Below are 17,936 nucleotides of genomic sequence, written 5' to 3'. Positions count from 1 at the left end.
GGGAGCATATGAAAAAAGGAAGGTCTCGAGCGGCTTCTGGAACTTCAGTTGGTTCGACTCAAGTTTGAGAGGGGCAGGGAGGCTATTGCAGAGGAAGGCACCTGATGAGGAGAGAGATCTCACCCCACTCTCTGCCTGGAGAAGCATCTGACCCTCAGAGAGTTGGAGGTATCTGAGCAAGGGCTTGAGAGGGAAGGTATTTTGGACGACAGAGTAGGATGTAATGCGGGTCCCGGACCCAGAAACCCCTTTGGATAATGCAGAGGGTCTTGATCTTGATCTTTGCAGCCACCAGCAGCTTGCAGAGATTTCAGGGCTTTAGATAGAGATACGGTCCCTGGGCTTGGGGCCACGGATAAGGCTTGCAGTCCTGTTCTGGATTAGTTGCTGAGGGCAGAGACTAGAGGAAGGCAGATTGAGAAAGAGGCTGTTGCAGTAGTGCAGCCTAGAGAGAACCAGGGCTCTGGAGACAGAGAGCTTCTGGGGGAAAGTGAGAAAAGGAAGAATACTTCTGAGGAGGTGCATCTGGCAGTGGGCCTTATTGGCAACGTCTTTGATGTAAGGGGAGAAGGAGAGAATGGAGTCAAACATGACACCAAGGATTTTTGCCTCACAGGAGGGTGAAGGAAGAAGGCCCAGGGCAGGCAGCCAGAGTGAGAGAGGGAAGGCGTGAGTAATGGCCCCAATGAGAAGGATCTCCATCTTACTGGAATTAAGGCAGAGATTGTTGGAGGCGCACCAATCCTGAATCACGGATAGACAGTCAGGAATGAGCGAGAGAGGATAGAAGGCTGAGGGGAGTCTGAAAGAGTACTGAGTGTCATCCGCATAACATTGAAAGTTAGAGGAGAAGGTAGAGATGAGTTGGGCCAAAGGGGCCAAGTAGACATTGAAGAGCCAGAGTGAGAAGATAGAGCCCTGGGAACACCACATGTGGAGAGAGTGTCAATCTGGAAAAATGAATACCCTTCATTTGAATGATAGACGTAACTTGATGGCCATGGGCGAACCGTTTTATGCACCGAATTATAGAAATATAGACTGTTATGCTTGACCAACAAGCAGCCATTTTAAACGTAGCAGAATCGCCATTTTTGCTTGTTAACCATTGCTCATTGCTTTCTGTCTAAAAACTGCTTTGCAGCTTGCAATTCTTGCGGATTCTGCTTACTCTGCTCAACTGTTAACATTGTTGTCTGAATATGAAAGGACAAGGTCGCAGGACTGAAGAGTTTTCTGAACTCCTCATGAGTAGCCCAGAAAGGAATGCCCACGCTCCCTCTCTGTAGCCTTGGGAGGAAGCTGCAGGGCATTTAATCACTTCGCAGCTGCCAGCCAGTCTCGTACGATGGTAGAATATGTTAGAATAATACAGTTAAAGGCTTGAATTATGCTTCTCTTACGGCCCCCCTTCGCAAGACCCCTTAGAACATGTCGGCTCCCAGGACACGAATAGTACCTCATAGATAGTAAAGCTTGGAATGTGGCTCTTCCCCCGTGTACAGATTGCTTCCAAGAACAGAACCCCCGTGTTCTAAAAGATGCCTCTGCACTTTCTAAATTGCACATTGTTACTAGAATAGACTTCGAAAGCATTATGATCGTCATACTCGTCGGATATTTCCATCGTCATCCCGAGTTCAAAGAAACTTAATACAGAGGGGTGTTGAACATGACTTTGCTGATTGTATGATATGCATTTTGTATATATGTAACTGATGTACGTCATTCGCTCTCTTGCTCCCTCGAGGTCTAGGAAACTCACGTCGCGGGGCGTGAGATCAGAATTGGCCAATTGATACTATCTTTTGCTTGCAACAAACCCTAGCATTGGGAATTTGAAACCTCGTGTCTGGCGCATCTTTTCGTGTATGGTCATTGCCTTGTTTCCATAGCACGAGGGACCCTTAGGGGCCCCTTTCAACATGGCGCCCGAATAGGGACCCTCCCCCACTTGCCCCATCGTACACGTTGTAACGGAGTAAAGGCGGAAGAACGGCGAGGACGGTACGGTCGAGCCGGGATCAAGAAGTGTACGGGGCGCCCTGTAGAAGAGAGGAGAGATTCCTTCCGCAGATCTGCACACATCTGATCCCTGATCGACGTACCGGGCCAGAGGGCAAAGGAGGCGAGGGTCCCGAGACGAGGCAGAAGCCAGAGAAGCACAGACACGACGTGGGGAGAGGGTGCGTTAGAACAGGCGACTTGTTTTATCAGGTGAGTCATTCCCCGATTTAAAGAGAACCCTGATTTTTGGTAGAGTGTTGATTATGCAAACTCAAACGTCCAGTTAAAGTTGGCTAACCAAAGGGGAAGGTTAAAGAAGCATGCCTGGAGTACTGTCCACTTTAGCGGAGCTTTTCAGCTAAGGTAGACAGTCCTTGGAATATGGCCAAAGTTGGTGGGTGCGATAATATTTTGTGAAATTTGGCATAGGCAAACTAGAAAGCAACCCGACCATCAGTGGCCGATTAATGGTAGTTTTGAGATGGGGAGGATAGATAACCTAGAGAGGGTGCTGATTAGAAAGAAAGCACGACCTGCAGCTTTTGAGACCATCAAAGATTGGAGGTGGGAAGCGATGCTCCGATTAAGGAGTAGAGAGAAGCATGCGCGTAGGCATAAAACAAAGCTTGAGATAGCAGAAGAGAAGGAAGAGGAGCAGTGGACTGAGAGTCTAAGAAGGGAAGGGAGACGGGACCAGATGAACATAGACAGAATATACCCGCAGCGGGAACTACACATAGCAGATGAATTAATGGAACATTTGTTAACTAACACGGGTCAAGGCCCAAAACCAGAATCGAAACCAAACACGCCAGCAGTGACTGCCTGGGCCCAACCAATAGCTCTCATACCCCCTCCCGCAGCCCGAGCACTTCCCCTCACGCAAGCGTTAACCCAAGCCCCGCCCACAGCACGAGCACTCCCACAAGCGCAGACCGCGGACACACAATTTCCCAGCACCCAGCAAGGCCCTTCACAGATGCCACCTGTGTCACTTGTCCCATCCGCACCTCCCGCTTTAGAGACAGATTCAGCACCATCCGCCCCTCCCGAAGTCGAGATTGAGACTCGGGAGGCGAGAGGCGGGGCTGAAGGAACAGGATTTGGACGGATAACTCGAAGCGCGATCAGCAAAGAGAGAAAGATTGAATTACGGCAAGAGGCAGAAATGTCCATAGAAGGGAATGATGAGACGGCAGCATTGGCCTCCTTGTATGGGTACCGAAGAGGAGACGAGAGACAGGTAGTGTTGGAATGCATGGGGACATTTTTGGTGGGAGACTGGAAAAAGTTGCTTGACAAATTACCACCACAACGATTGTTAGATTTGAACCAACTAGCATGTTGTAGAATAAAAGATGAAGAAGTGAAGGAACATGTGGATAGACTTTTTGATCTTAAAAATGAGTTGGATAATGAATATGCCGAAATGTTTGCTGCACCTGGGTACAGGGGTTGGGATATTAGAAGAGAGGGGAGAGGGACGGTAGAATCATACATAGAGCGGAGACATTCAAAGTCATCTGTACAGAGGGGCGACAAGCTGAAAGTGTGTATACTAGAAGCGATAAAGTGGGTGTCGAATCCTAGTATTCCAACAATGGTCATACATGACATATTTGACGGCTATTCCATGCCAATGAAAAGAAAGGCACTGCAATCGATGGCTGAACATTTGACAGAGAAGGATATAAAAAATAATAAGGCCAGCCCACCTGAGATACTAGCGGTATACAAGAGAGCATTCGAGCGAAGTACAGGAGAAACAGGCCTATCACTAGACTTAGGAATACTATTGAACCTAAGAGAAGGGGGAGGGGTCGTGAGTGGGGCATTTCCAATGAGAGAGGTCCCGCCCACGTTTGTACCAAAAGTAGAGATCCCTGCGACGGGTACAGTAGGAGCGCAGGTAACACCAGCCCATTTCACCGCCCAGTATGTGCATGTCCCCTTTTCCAGGCAAGAGGTGAATACTATAAAACAGACGATTCCCGATATAAGAAAGAATCCAGCAGGTTTATACAAGGAAGTAGAGTCAACCCTGAGATCAGCAGTGCTTACTATGAGCAATATAGATTTGATTTTCCCAGTCATTTTGCCAGCAGATATATGGAAACAGATGAGGACGGTAGATGACGTGGAGGCTTTTGGCGCCACATGGACGGAGTTACTACTGGAGGATAAGAATAGAAAAGTAGGGGAAAATCCGGGAACCCGCATGGCAGATCTACCGGAATCCATAATGCGGAGATTAAGAGAAATAATTCCAGAAAAAAGGATTCAGTGGGACAAATTAACTACTTGTGTACAGGGCAAGGATGAGCCAGTAACGGATTATTTCAATAGATTTGAATGAGTATTCACAGACTTCAGTGGGCAGGATGTGAGCACAGAGTCGGGGAAAAGGCTATTTGTTGATAAATATGTGAGGGGACTAATATCGCCAATTCAAGATATGTTAATGACGTCGGAAAGTTCCTGGGCAGCGAAACCGGTGAGTGAGATATTACACATAGCCCAATACTACGAGAATAGGGTAAATGTGGCGAAAGAAAGAGAGGTGAAGGATAGAGTAAATTTAAAAACAAGGGTGTTGTTGCAGCTGGTCATTGGATACAATAGAGGTAGAGGTAATGCACAAGGCCGGGGAAATTTGAATAATATGCATGGGGTGTCATTGAGATTAAACCAATGTGCGTACTGTAAGGAGGAAGGACACTGGCGAGCGCAATGCCCGCACCTACAGAATAGAGGTAGGTTTGGTCAGAGAAGGCCTCATAGAGGACATCAGGGGTCGAATGGGCCAAGCAGAAGTAACATGCAGCAGCAGCAGGGATATACCAATGGAGGTACTCAAACCCAATCATATGGCCAAAACCAAGCACAACAGAACCAGACATTGAACCAAAGTGTTTCGAACCAAAATCAGGGCGGGCAGGGCCAACAGAGAAATGATCAGAGTGGAGGACATCGAGGGGGAAATGGGAATATTTTTGATACACAACCAAACACGTATTATAGCAGTAGCGGTGACTACACATCGGACGATGTGTTATTTTCGCGATAGGACAGCCCAACGACAGGGGTCGGAACCAGTGTCTATTCCCGTGAATCAGAGCGGACCCTACATAGAAATGAAAGTCGGGAATAAGGAGCACCGTTTCCTTGTAGATACAGGGGCACAGAAGTGTTCGATAGACCACCACTTGGTTCCGGAAATACCACTGTCGGGGCAGAAGAATGTTTCTGTAGGGTTCGCAGGTACACCAGTAATTAACCCCATGTCCGAAGCTGTCCCAATTACAATAGGACCATTTACGGAACAGTGTCCATTTCTTTTGACAGAGAATTGTGGAGAGAACTTGCTAGGATTAAATTTGTTGAGAAGATTGGGGGCAGTCATACATTGTACGGCAGACGGGGTGTTCCTCACGATGTGGCCTCATGATGCACCAGTGATGGAATTTATGTCAAAAGAGTTGCCAGAAGAGCTAAGTGGAGTACCAACCTGTCTGTGGGCAATGCATGATAATGATGTAGGATGCTTGAAAATAGAGCCATCAAAAATAAGTTTGAAAGAAGATGTAACACTACCACGAATTCCCCAGTATAAGTTTTCTGTTGAAGGTGAGAAGGGATTGAAAAGCATTGTTACTGACCTGGTGAGATTGGAGGGGGGGGTTGAGGATATTGCAGGAAGCACGTGCAACAGCCCGATTCTTCCAGTTTACAAGAAAGGAGGCAATGAAGTACCCTATCGTTTCATAATTGATCTGCGCGCATTAAACAAAGTGGTAGACCCACAATTCCCTTTGGTCCCAGATGTCACAACAATACTGACAATGATACCAGCCACTGCAGAATACTTTAGTGTAGTCGAGTTGAAGAACGCATTCTTTAGCATTCCAGTGGATAAAAGCAGTAGATATCTGTTCGCGTTCACTCTAGGAGGTTGATCATTCACATTCACACGCATTCCACAAGGATATACAGAAAGCCCGAGCATTTACAGCAGAGCGCTAAAAGAGCAGCTAGACATACTAGAATTACCCGAAGGTTGCGTACTCTTGCAGTACATAGATGACTTGTTATTAGCTGCTGACACGAAAGAGATCTGCAAAGAAAGTACTGTATTACTCTTGACACATTTAGCGACCCATGGTCATACGGCAAGTTTGAAGAAATTCCAGTATAATCAAAAGGAGGTGTCTTATTTGGGATACCTACTTTCGAAAGAAGGGAGAAGATTAACACCAGAACTCATAGAAAGTATTTCTAGTATGCCTATTCCAAAAACTCAAAAAGGAGTGAGAGCTGTAATAGGAATGGCCTCTTATTGTCGGCAGTGGATCAGTAATTTTGCGTTGATTGTGAAGCCGATGATAAAGTTGACTAAAAAGGATGCAGAGATGCCTTTACAGTGGGATGAGGAATGTCAGAAAGCGTTTCAGCAATTGAAAGCTGCATTGTGTGCTGCACCAGTTTTAGGCACTCCCAACTATAAAAAGATCTTCAGACTATTTGTGAGTGAGAGTGAAGGATGTGCATTGTTGGGGGTCCTGACCCACGTTTGGACCATTATGCTACAACATTTGGTGCTGTGGGCTTAGGAAATCCAAGATGGCCGAAAAAGCCCACGTGTGCGCCAGAATGTATGAAAACTGCGCAGTTGTGCACACTAAAATGGTTGCCTAACTTGCCACCCACCAATGCAAGCAGGATGGGCCAGGGTGCCATGAGTGAAATGTGTGCCAAAGGAAAAAACGCACTTTAAAATCACCTTTTGTTTCTCTGAATGCCAGCTCAAAATGCCTATTTGCAACACATCCAAAAATCTCACTGAACACCAACGGACATCTGGCAGAATAAAGTCTTGTGGGCATACAAAATCTGGAAAGAGGATGAGCCTAAAACAATGTTCATCACAAGACTGGCTGAGCTGTGGATTTCAGCAGTTTAAGTAAATTTGAACTGAAAGAAACTAAAAATCTAAATTTAAAAGAAATGAGTGACCTACTTTTGAGTGTCACATAGGCTGCAATTGTTAAATGTCATAGTTTTAAACTTAGAATCAGCATTCTAGCTGCATATGTAAAAAATTGTTAGTTATTTGAATGCAGAAATGACATGTGGCTAAAAACTGGCTTAAAGAGATTCCAATTTTGCCTGGCAACTACCCCCATCAGGAGTGAAACTTGATTCACAAGTAACTTCTCAGGCCTGGCTGTTTCCTGCTGGCCACACTAAGGATATGCCATCTCTCTGATAATTGAATTAAGGGGAGCCCCCACAGAATACAGGAGCTCTGAACAATGCAACCCCCTTCACCCAGGCAGATGGTTTATTGCAGATGTCGTAAAACAGCTTCCTCTTGGCAGAAGCTGGGAGGGGCAGGGTCTCTGAGCTTGGCAGAAACTGGAAAGACTGGTTTCTGTACCATGTGACCTGAAAAAACCACACCCCTTTGGGGCCAGAACATAACTCTAAAAAGATGAATAACTCATAGTACGGACTTGTGAAAATTATTTAAATGACACCATAATTCTTGTGATTTTTCTGCCCACATTTTAAGAGGATTTTAGAACCGGTGGCATGATCTGGGGGCAAGCTAGCAGTTAAGAGGGTATTACTTAAAATGTATGCATGTTAAAAATTTGACAATTCATCAATTAATGTCCATACTCCTTGCGCACATGTGTGTAAATTTGGGGTAATGTCCGGTATTGCAAACCAGTTAAAAAGTGCAAAATATTGCCATTTCTGAATGCAAGCTCTCAGGAAGAGCAGATTTGGACAGGGTATACCTCCTGTAATGCATGATGGGTGCATATGATTTTAAAACAATATGTACCTCTGCAAATATGTATTTGGTTCAAATCTAGATTTGTGTGCAAGTTGACAGGAGGAGTGGACTTTCTGCAGGCTGTAAAATGACATCACTCTGACACAACTTAGCTCCCCCAATCAGGGGAGAAATGAAAGCTTGGCCAATGATAAGTGGAGAGGGGAAGGGTCTAGTGATGCTGCACACACACCCATTTTAAAAACAGATAAAAGCAGACAGACAGGACAGATAGGGAGATTCATTTCCATCTGCTGCGGGACGCTCTACCGGAAAATCCATACTTTACCTCCATCAATCTCCAGAATCCGGAGAGAGAGCAGACCCAGACCAGACCGCTGTTAGCAGAACCAGAGAGAGCTGACCCAGATCACTGTGAAGTGCCGAGACCAGACCAGAGTCCAGTCTAAAACCTGACCAGATCCGTGGCGAGGCCCATTCTATTTCAAAAATATATTGTGAGTACCTAGCAAAACTGTGTAGAACCCAATCTCTCACTTAAAATAATCTAATGCAAGCTATTTTAACTTGAGTAAAGCTATCACTTGTCCTTTTCTAGTGCTAGTCCTTGTAGTTCCTCTGTAATCGCGAAAAACGCACTCGCGAATTTTGCCGCGATTTGCAAATTTCTCAACGTGTGAAAACAGCAGTTTTCTTGCTTTCATTTGCCAAAAATTCGTTTAACCTGCTAGTTACTCCTAGATACTTGCTAAAGTGAGCCTGAACTCATCTCAAGTATATTCCACTCACCCTGAACCTCCTAGAGGGAATTAAAAGCATTTTAGTATATTTTTCACTTCATTGCCAGCACATATAAAAGCATTTTGGGCCTGTGTTTAAAACTCCGATCTGTAGTCTAAGCTTGCTGGGGTGAACTGAATTACATTTGATTGCATTTCTGAGACTGTGTGCTTTCCTTCCATTTCCTTGCATTGCATAAAGGGGGGGAGGGGATTGCCAGAGAAAAGTGATTACATTGTTTTGTTGAAATCATATTGAGTATTTTCTGTATTGCATTTTTCATTCAACATTACATCCATCTGAACTTATATAAAGTATTCTCTACCACCTTATTCTTCCGTTCCTATTCACAAGTGTGCTAGTGCCAGACTATCCATTATTGATTACTGATCAGATTAAGTGTGATATCCAATTATTAATTTATTATAAAATGTGATATATATATATATATATATATATATATATATATATATATATATATATATATATTGTTTAAATTATCAAATAAACCTTTTAACTTGCAAAACAGAACTACTTCTTCGCTCAGTGGGGTCAGGGGGATTCCAAGGGAGGGGTGTTATATAGGGGTAGTCATCCAGAACGCATGAACTGGACATAAAGATATTTCAATAAGAGTTTCCATTCAGTATCCCAGACTAGACATTGATTTAGCTGTAGTGTTGACTTGAATCCTCTTACAAATTGGGGGCTCGTGCTGGACGTTTGGGTTAGATCTATCACTTGTGCAGATTAATACAGTGTGCCAGCTGACCAGATACACATATCCGGTCGGATCACCACGCGGTGTTACGCTGTAAAGCACTCCTCAAAGGAACGCTCTAAGAAAAAGGTCTGTTTTGCAAAAATAAAATACTAATCTCTGTAAGTCAGGACAGAGACCAATCTCTAGAATGACGACCTTGGTAGATATGAAAATAGCCAGAGAGCACTTCTTACATAAGTTATTTGTGAGAGGTGAGTGGACTCACCAGGACCGCATGGTCTGGTTGCAGGCCATCACGCAACAGGTCACTGAAACAGGGTCAGATATATGGGGAGATCAGGGTCCCCTACATGTGGCCCTGAGTGAACTATACATGGCTCCTAAAGCTAAGGATGAACAAGACAAGATGGTTAGGATAGCGGCATACCTGTACCTATATATGGGAGACATGCAGGATAAATGTACTGAAAGCCAAGATCTGGCGAATAAGCGACAGATGGCGTTAGAGAAGGTCCAATCTGACCTGGTCTCTTCTGAGCAGAGGCTGCAGGGGAGCCAGGAGTCAGAAAATGAGAGTAGACATCACATCATTAAAATAATGAGGGATATGGACATCCTGCAACAGGAAAAGGCTGACCAGGATACCAGATTTCTGGCCTTGCAGAGGGAGTACCAAGAAGGTTTGGACTCCCTACTGCAGAGCCAGAAAAAGCTGGAGCAACAATTAGACTTTAACAGGGCATGCACGGAGCAGGTAGCCACCCTGCAAAGTCATCTAGATAGAGTGAAGGCAGAGAGCAACAAGCTGATTTTGAAAGACCTGGATACCCAGGCAGAGTTTGATGAAGAACGCCAGAAAGCTGGTGCCTTTCAAAGGCAGAGGGACGACCTGGCGGCACAAATGCAGGCTCTTAACCAGGAAAGAGACGCCTTAGGCCAGGAAGTCTGCCATTTAAAAAGAAAAACAGAAGAAAATCACTTGGTCCTCCAGGGGCTGGGTGACCTCCAAAAAGAACGCCAGAACTTGTTAGAACACACCAGGAGGGTGGAGGATGCTCTGGCAAGGTGCTCCAGGACCAATCAGGAGGCACAGAGAGAGAATGAGGCTCTCTGCCAGAACAATGAAAGACTCCAACAACAGGTAGCGATGCAGGAGAGACTGATAGAGGCTAGTAAGGCCTTAACTGAGGAACTGAAGGCGCAGGCTCTTGCATTGCAACAGGGAGCAGGGGCGGATAGAGATGAGGTTCGCTGGGAAAGAGAAACTCCTGAGCATAACCCCAGGAGCCCTAGTACCAGAGGCCTTTATTTCTCTCAGTCCCTGGACTCTGCCACCCCCATGTCCCCTGGCGCACATGAGCACAGGGCCACAGGGATGGCAGATTACTATACAGACAGAAGCATGGGGCTCATAGGCCAGTACCACCCAGGAATGGAGGGGCGGGCATCCGGGTATGGGCACCCAAGCACAGTGCAATTTGATGGGGAACCCCAGGTGAGTAGGCCCATTAAGGGCATCCTGAAAACCTCTGCCCAGTTAGGTCAGTGGGGGGGGTAGCCATCAAATCTTGGCAGCAAGGAGGGATCTGAAGACTCCTCTGAGCGGTACAGGACACAGGAGACCAGGTCCCCACATTCTGCCAGCCATTCCCAGGCTCGCAGAATCCGGGAAAACCTGGAAGAACAGACGGGAACCTCTGGGAGCAGTGCCTCTGAGTCAGAAGATGAATGGACCAGGGTTACCCGAACCAAAAGGGCCAATAAGACAGAAAGGGCCTTGCTTAAGGACCCCTTAAAGCAGATTAAGGCAATCAGGAGCGTCATCACGCCTTATCATAAGAACGCCAAGTATTCTGTTTGGGAGCACTTAGAGTTGTTTGAGCAAATGATGGAGACTTTCCATTTGAAGGACAGCCAAAGCTGTATTCAATATGTAAAGTGGACATTCTCCCCAGAGTACTCCAGTTTCTTTGCAGGGCTGGAGGACCAAAATCATTTAAGATGGTCCACCTATAAGGCGGCCATCTTGAAACATTTTTCTACTCATAGAAATCCTCAAGAGGCTCGCAAGGCAGCCTACAATTTACAATGTGGGGAGGATCAGGCCCCACAAGAATTTGTGCAGGAGTTAAAGCGTGCTTTTGCACAGACCACAAGAAGGGTGCGCACGGATAGCAGAGAATTTATTAATACGTTTTTCCATGCCTTGCCCAAATACATAATGACCCAGCTCGTGAAGGATTTTCACGAGAAAAGATCTTTAGAATGGGTCATTGAACAGGCGACCTGGATCTATGAGGTGCAGAAGCCAATAGAAAATAAAAATAATGCGCCCAAAAACCCCAAAGCCAACAAGACCCCTGCTGCTGCCAAGGTGGCAGAGGTAAAGGTCACCCCCGTTTTAGAGTTGGAGATGGGGGGGCCTAAAAACCTACCTGCACCTAATAATGCTAGGCCCAGAAGGTCCTCGGGCCAGTCACAGACAGGGGGCCAGGGAGGCAGCCCCACAAATGGGGTCCCTCGCTCTCCTGATTATGTAAGCCCCCGGTACAAGGGAAACAGACCCATCCTGGGTTATGTGTGGACTCCTCCAGCCCAAGGGGGGGGATCCAGCCAAGCACCTAACCCAGGGAACTTCCCTCCCAACTTCTCACAGGAGGGCAGAAACTCACCAAACCCTGGGCAGAACTTCTTCCCCAGGTATCCACCCAACTTCCAACCCCAAAATCCTCCTCCCTTCTTTCCCCAATTGCCTGAGCCCAGACAACCGAATCCGGGAGAGGGGAGGCCAAGGGTGGAGGGGTATCCAAATCTTCCCAACCAGGGGTACTACCAAAGAAGGGATAGCTACCCTTCCCGGGATCAGCCCAGGGGAGAAAACAGGACCCCGTATCAGCCTGAGCGGGTTTCCCAGTTAGAGCGCCAGGTTCAAAACATGGTGCGGGATCTGGGCCACATACTGAGGGCTCAGCAGAACCCTCAGATCGGCATGCCGGCGCAGAACGCACCCAACTGTGGACCTGGTGCTCCAGAACAATGACGCGGGCAGCACCCCGATAACTCACCGGTTCCCAGTGAGGAGGCACAAGGGGAAGGGGGGTGTAAAGCCTTGGAGGAAGCTTCCTTCCTCACTTGTAAACAGCCCCTGGAAACCCAGGAACCGGAAACAAAATCTCCTGCCCCTGAAAGTCTGCCTCCTAAGGAGCAGAGGGGGGGTAGGAGAAACAAAAGACCCAAACAGACTCAGTTTGAGGAGGAGGTACAGATCTTCCAATTTGAGGGAGAGGGATCCTCAGAGGATCCTGGGAAAAGGATCTTCTCCTTCAGAGAGGGGTGAACTCCTCCCAGAGAAAAATGGGTCCCTATGGATGCAAATCCAGACTGGGGAGATGTGGAGACTGAGCTACCGCCGCCCACCATCTCATCCCAGAACCAACCGCAAGAAAATCCCCTGGTTCAAACCCATCCTGATGACTGCCTCCAAAAAGGGGGGGGCGGCCCAGAACCGGAGCCAGGGGAACCCACAATGGCTCTGATCTCCAGTTGCCAACTTTTTCTTTCAGATTCCCAAGGCTCTCCACAGAATTCTGCCCAAATTTCTTCTCTTGCAATGTCCAAAACCAGAAAGTTAGCCCACCAGTTGTCCAAAAATGTGCATTATCTGTGCCCCCTTGACGAGAAGGAGGGAAGATATTATGCCCCAGTACAAGTACAGGGGCAGGGTACAATTTCAGCGCTGGTGGACACGGGATCTCAAGCTACCCTTCTGTCCAGAAGGGCCTTTGACGGACTGAATGCAGGAAGGGGAGAGAATTACCAAATTCCTCTCACCTCACTTCCTGGACAACTCCAGAACTTTGACGGGAAGGAAATTCCCGTCGAGGGGACGGCAGACTTGGACATTAAAATTGGGCGACACAAGTTGAAACACCCAGTCATAGTTGTGACTCCAGAGGGCACCCCTTGTTTACTAGGGAATGACCTCCTGAGAAGGTTATCACCCCTAATAGATTGCGTAAACAAGGTCCTCTGGACCCAGACTAGCCGACCAATAAAATTAAAACAGAGTGTCAACCATGTTAGTTTAAACGGCACCTGCCACATGGTTGAACAAAAATCTGACTAAGTAGAATTTCACTTCCAGAATAGCCAAATTCCAGACGTGACAGTAATAGCAGTAGGACAACAGACTGGTGATGGAGGGTCCTCTCTATTTCTGAAAATCAACCTTCCTTCCAGTCTAAATTGGTACTCCACGCTGGAAGGAAACACTCTGAGATTATATACTAATCCACAATCAGAAACTCCCACTCCTATAGTCCAGAAAGATGTGAAATCAGCTCAGAGCCTGGCTGATATTCAGCAAATTGGAGAGCAGTTGTTCATCCCTGTCCAATTAAATGATGGAAGGACTCTGTTCTCGCTCGAGTGTGTGTGAACAACGGTAAGAGCTTCATCAGCGAAGCCATTTTCCGCCATCTCCCAAAAGATCCAGCCATTCCCACATTCAAACTGATAGACAAATGGGAAATGGACCTGGAAGCGCCTAATTCCAAACATCTCCTGCCAAACAGGTGTATGCTCAAAATCTCCATTGGCAACAAGAGCATAGTCCACAATTGTTGGGTCGTGCGAGACGTCCCTGCCGCCTTTTACTTAGGCAGTGACATTCTCAATCGCTTTGCCATTAGTTTGGACCTAATAAACTTCAAAGCTTGGTCCCGATTAGCGGATAATCCCATGGGCTTTGATGATCCAGAAAAAGCATTTAGGTCAGCTCAATTGCTACCTTATGCAGTTGAAATTCAGATCAAAGAGGAAGTCACCATCCCAGAAAGGACCTGACAATTCTCCCTGGAAGTGAAAGTTAAAAGAGGACAATATCTGCAAAACCCTGATGCTTACATACATCTAAACGCTTCTCTCCAACAGCAAGGGTTGGGGGTAAACCCAACACCATTAGTCAACATAGAACACGACACCATTCCAATAGAGGTGGATAATAGCGACTTAAAGAGTATTACTCTAGCCGCAGGCACCATTATTGGAATGGCGGTTGATGACCAACATTTTTCCATAGATTTAGGTAATGAACTGTTAGGGCCAATCCCCAAGGACTGGTTTGACAGTGACAGTGATGACAATACAACACCAGACAGGATTTTTACCCGGCATGGGGGGAACTTCCTGGTGTACACTTCTTGCCCTTATGGTAAGGAAGATGTGACTTGTGACTTCAGGAGGGATGAGGTGATTTCCCAGCTCCATAAGGGCTGCCTTTCCCACCTGAAGCCTCCAGTCCAAATCAGCACTCTGACCAGGGACTTCTCCACCCAGCTGGAGGAGGCCGCTGAAATAGCCAAACCAGAAGTCTTTCCAGGCTTCAGGCAGATGGTGGAAGAGAGAGTCAACCTAGCTGATGCCTGTGTGACTCTGGAACAAAAGCAAAAGTTGAAACAAGTTTTCTTGGATTTCCAAGATCTCTTTGCGGTAGACTCATATGACTGTGGTCGCACTGACATCCACACAACAAGAATCCCCACGGACCCTGGCATGACTCCTGTGTTTGTGAAGCAATATCGCTTGCCTCTCGCATCAATGGAGTCCCTTACTGAAATAATTAAGAACCTTGAGTCCCGGGGAATAATTTGTCCAGTCCACAGCACCTTCAATAATCCGGTGCTGGGAATATTGAAGCCAAACGGCCAGTGGAGACTCTGCGCCGACCTCAGGGAGCTCAACAAACGGGTCCATACTTCCCGATGGCCTCTTCCCTACATTGACCAAGGGCTGGCCCAGATTCAGGGGTCACAGGTATTCACTGCAATAGACCTGACCAATGGATACTGGACTGTGCCTGTCAGTAGGGAGGACCAATACAAGCTGGCTTTTACCTTTGGGGGCCAGCAGTACACATGGACCCGGACTCCCTTCGGATACCTCAACTCCGGCAATGAATTCAACATTTTCCTACATAAGGCCATGCCCGACCTGGGTGCGAGGGGTAACCTGGCTTATGTAGATGATGTCCTCATCAAAAGTTCATCTGTGGAGGAACACATAGCGGTGATCCGTTATGTTCTGACGCAGTTGAGGGCCGCCGGAGCAAAACTTTCCTTTCAGAAAGCACAGTGGTGTAGAACCCGTGTTAATTTCTTGGGGCATGAGATTACTCCTCAGGGTCTCTGTCCCCAGGAAAAGAAAGTGAAAGCACTTCAGAAACTGAAAGACCCCACAACTCTGCGGGAACTAAGGAGCCTCCTTGGACTGACTAATTACAGCAGAAAGTTCATTGAGGGCTACGCAGAAATCACCAGACCCCTGATTCATCTCCTGAAGGGGGGGGTCAAGTGGGAATCGGGTCCAGAACAAGCCGAGGCAGTAAAACAACTCAAAAGAAGCCTCTCACAAGCGCCTTGCCTAGCTTACCCTGTCAGAAACAAAGAGTTCTTCCTGGAGACAGGGTTCTCTAATACGTGCTTGACGGCCGTATCATACCAAAAGCATGACAAGGTCAATAAAGTAATCTCCTATGCGAGCAAAACTTTATCCTCTGAGGAGGAAAAATTCAACGATTGTGAGAAGGCACTCCTGGCAACGGTGTGGGCTTTGAAGAATTACCGCCCGTTTATCCAGGGGGAACACATCATAGTGGAGACTCCACACCAGCCTCTGCAATATCTCCAAAGTGACAGAATCCGGGCCGGAAATGTGAGTAATTCCCAAATTACTTACTGGATTCTGTCAATGCAAGGCTTTCCTGTGGAGGTCAGATATGGCCAAAACAAGAATAGTCCACTCGCGCAAGGTCTGGCTGACTTGCATGATTGTGCCAGAGAAAACTGTCTCGAGGACGAAAGTCTAAAAATCAAGGACAACATGGAGGCATACCTTAATTCCCCACACAAAGTCTTTGAAGAAGACAAGTGTGAGGGAATGCCCACTGTTTATGTGGATGGATGCTCTTACCATGTTGACAACAACGGGGAGAAAGAACTGGTGGCTGGCGTAGGGAATGCATGGGTGGAGGAGTTCCCAGAACCCTCCGCTGGATACAAAATTGGTCCCCGAAGTAGTCAGGTGGCAGAATTGATGGCTGTGCATCAGGCCATCCTCACTGCTGTCCAGCATCAACTCCACGAACTGGTCATAATCACAGATTCGGATTATGTACGGAACGGGTTGGTGGAGCACCTGGTTAATTGGAAAACCAGAGGCATGTTATGTTCTAACAACAAACCCTTGTTGATCCAAAACATGGGAAGTTGATCCAAAACATTGATGATCTGGTCACCTCGAAAGGAATGACCATCTATTGGAAGAAGATCAAGGGTCATTCCGAAATAGAGGGACCAGACAAAACTGGAAATGACTTAGCTGATCAGCTGGCCAAAACCGGGGCCATCCAAGGGAATCTAATTGAGATTGAGTCCCTGTTGGGGGAAATCCAGGTCACTGCTATCACTAGGTCCCAGACAAATGCTCACAATGATCTTTCAATTGCACAATGGAGTAAGGAGACCCCTGATGCTGATTTGATTACCGCTCAGAAGGGGGATCCAATAATTGGTCAATTTTACCAGCACCTTGAGGACCCTGAGAACTTTCCCCTGACGGATACCGATTACACTGGGAAAGAGGACCTAAGAGTGTTGATGAAATGTCCAAAAATGTTCCGGATCCAAGACGGTTTGCTTGTAAGGAAATCCAAAGCTGGCCACGATCAGTGGGTGGTTCCTACCTCATTCCGAAACCTGATGTTAAGTCACGCCCATGATGCGGCCACCGCCGGTCATAGGGGGTTTCACACAACATTGGAAATCTTAAGAGAGGTTTCATACTGGCCACACATGGGGCAGGACCTCGACCAATACTTGAAGGGGTGGCTTGTGTGTGCACAATTTCAGCCATCATCCCTCACGCACCGTGCGCCTCTCCAAAAGAGGGGGATGACACTGCCATGGTCAGATTTACAAATAGACTTTGTAGGCCCCGTGATTCGCTCTGCTAGGGGGAATAAGTACATGTTGACTGTGACATGCTTGTTTACCAAGTGGGTGGAATGTCTCCCAGCCCCAAATTGCAAGGCAGAAACTGCAGCTGCCTTGATGATTAACCACATCTTTTCCCGTTTTGGTCTATCTCAAAGGATTGAGTCAGACAGGGATAGCCACTTCACCAGTGAAGTAATGACAAAGATGTGGGAGATACTGGGGGTCAAAAGGAAGTTGCATATTGCTTACCGGCCAGCTTCTTCTGGGGCAGTAGAGAGATATAACCAAACCATTGTGAGCATATTAAAGAAGTTTGTGGCAGATTCTGGGCCAAGTTGGGATATCCGATTACCTCTGGTCCTTATGGCCATCAGATCTACCCCTTCATCTGCAACCAAAATGTCACCATTTGAGTTGATGACTGGACGCAAGATGGTGCTTCCGCAGCATTTGCTCTACAGGACCCAAGAGCAGACACTGATAAATGCCTCCACAACTCATGAGTATGTGGAGAATTTAAGGAAACACCTTCAACATGCTTTTGCTTATGCTCAGCGGAATCTAGAAAGATCGGCTGATAGCATGGAGACCCACTATGACCTGAAGACTTCCAGGAAGGAATATCAGG

Source organism: Ambystoma mexicanum, chromosome 1q (genome assembly GCF_040938575.1).
Source record: "Ambystoma mexicanum isolate Mex_15411 chromosome 1q, UKY_AmexF1_1, whole genome shotgun sequence".
Lineage (NCBI taxonomy): Eukaryota > Metazoa > Chordata > Amphibia > Caudata > Ambystomatidae > Ambystoma > Ambystoma mexicanum.
Note: the sequence above shows the minus strand (reverse complement) of the source record.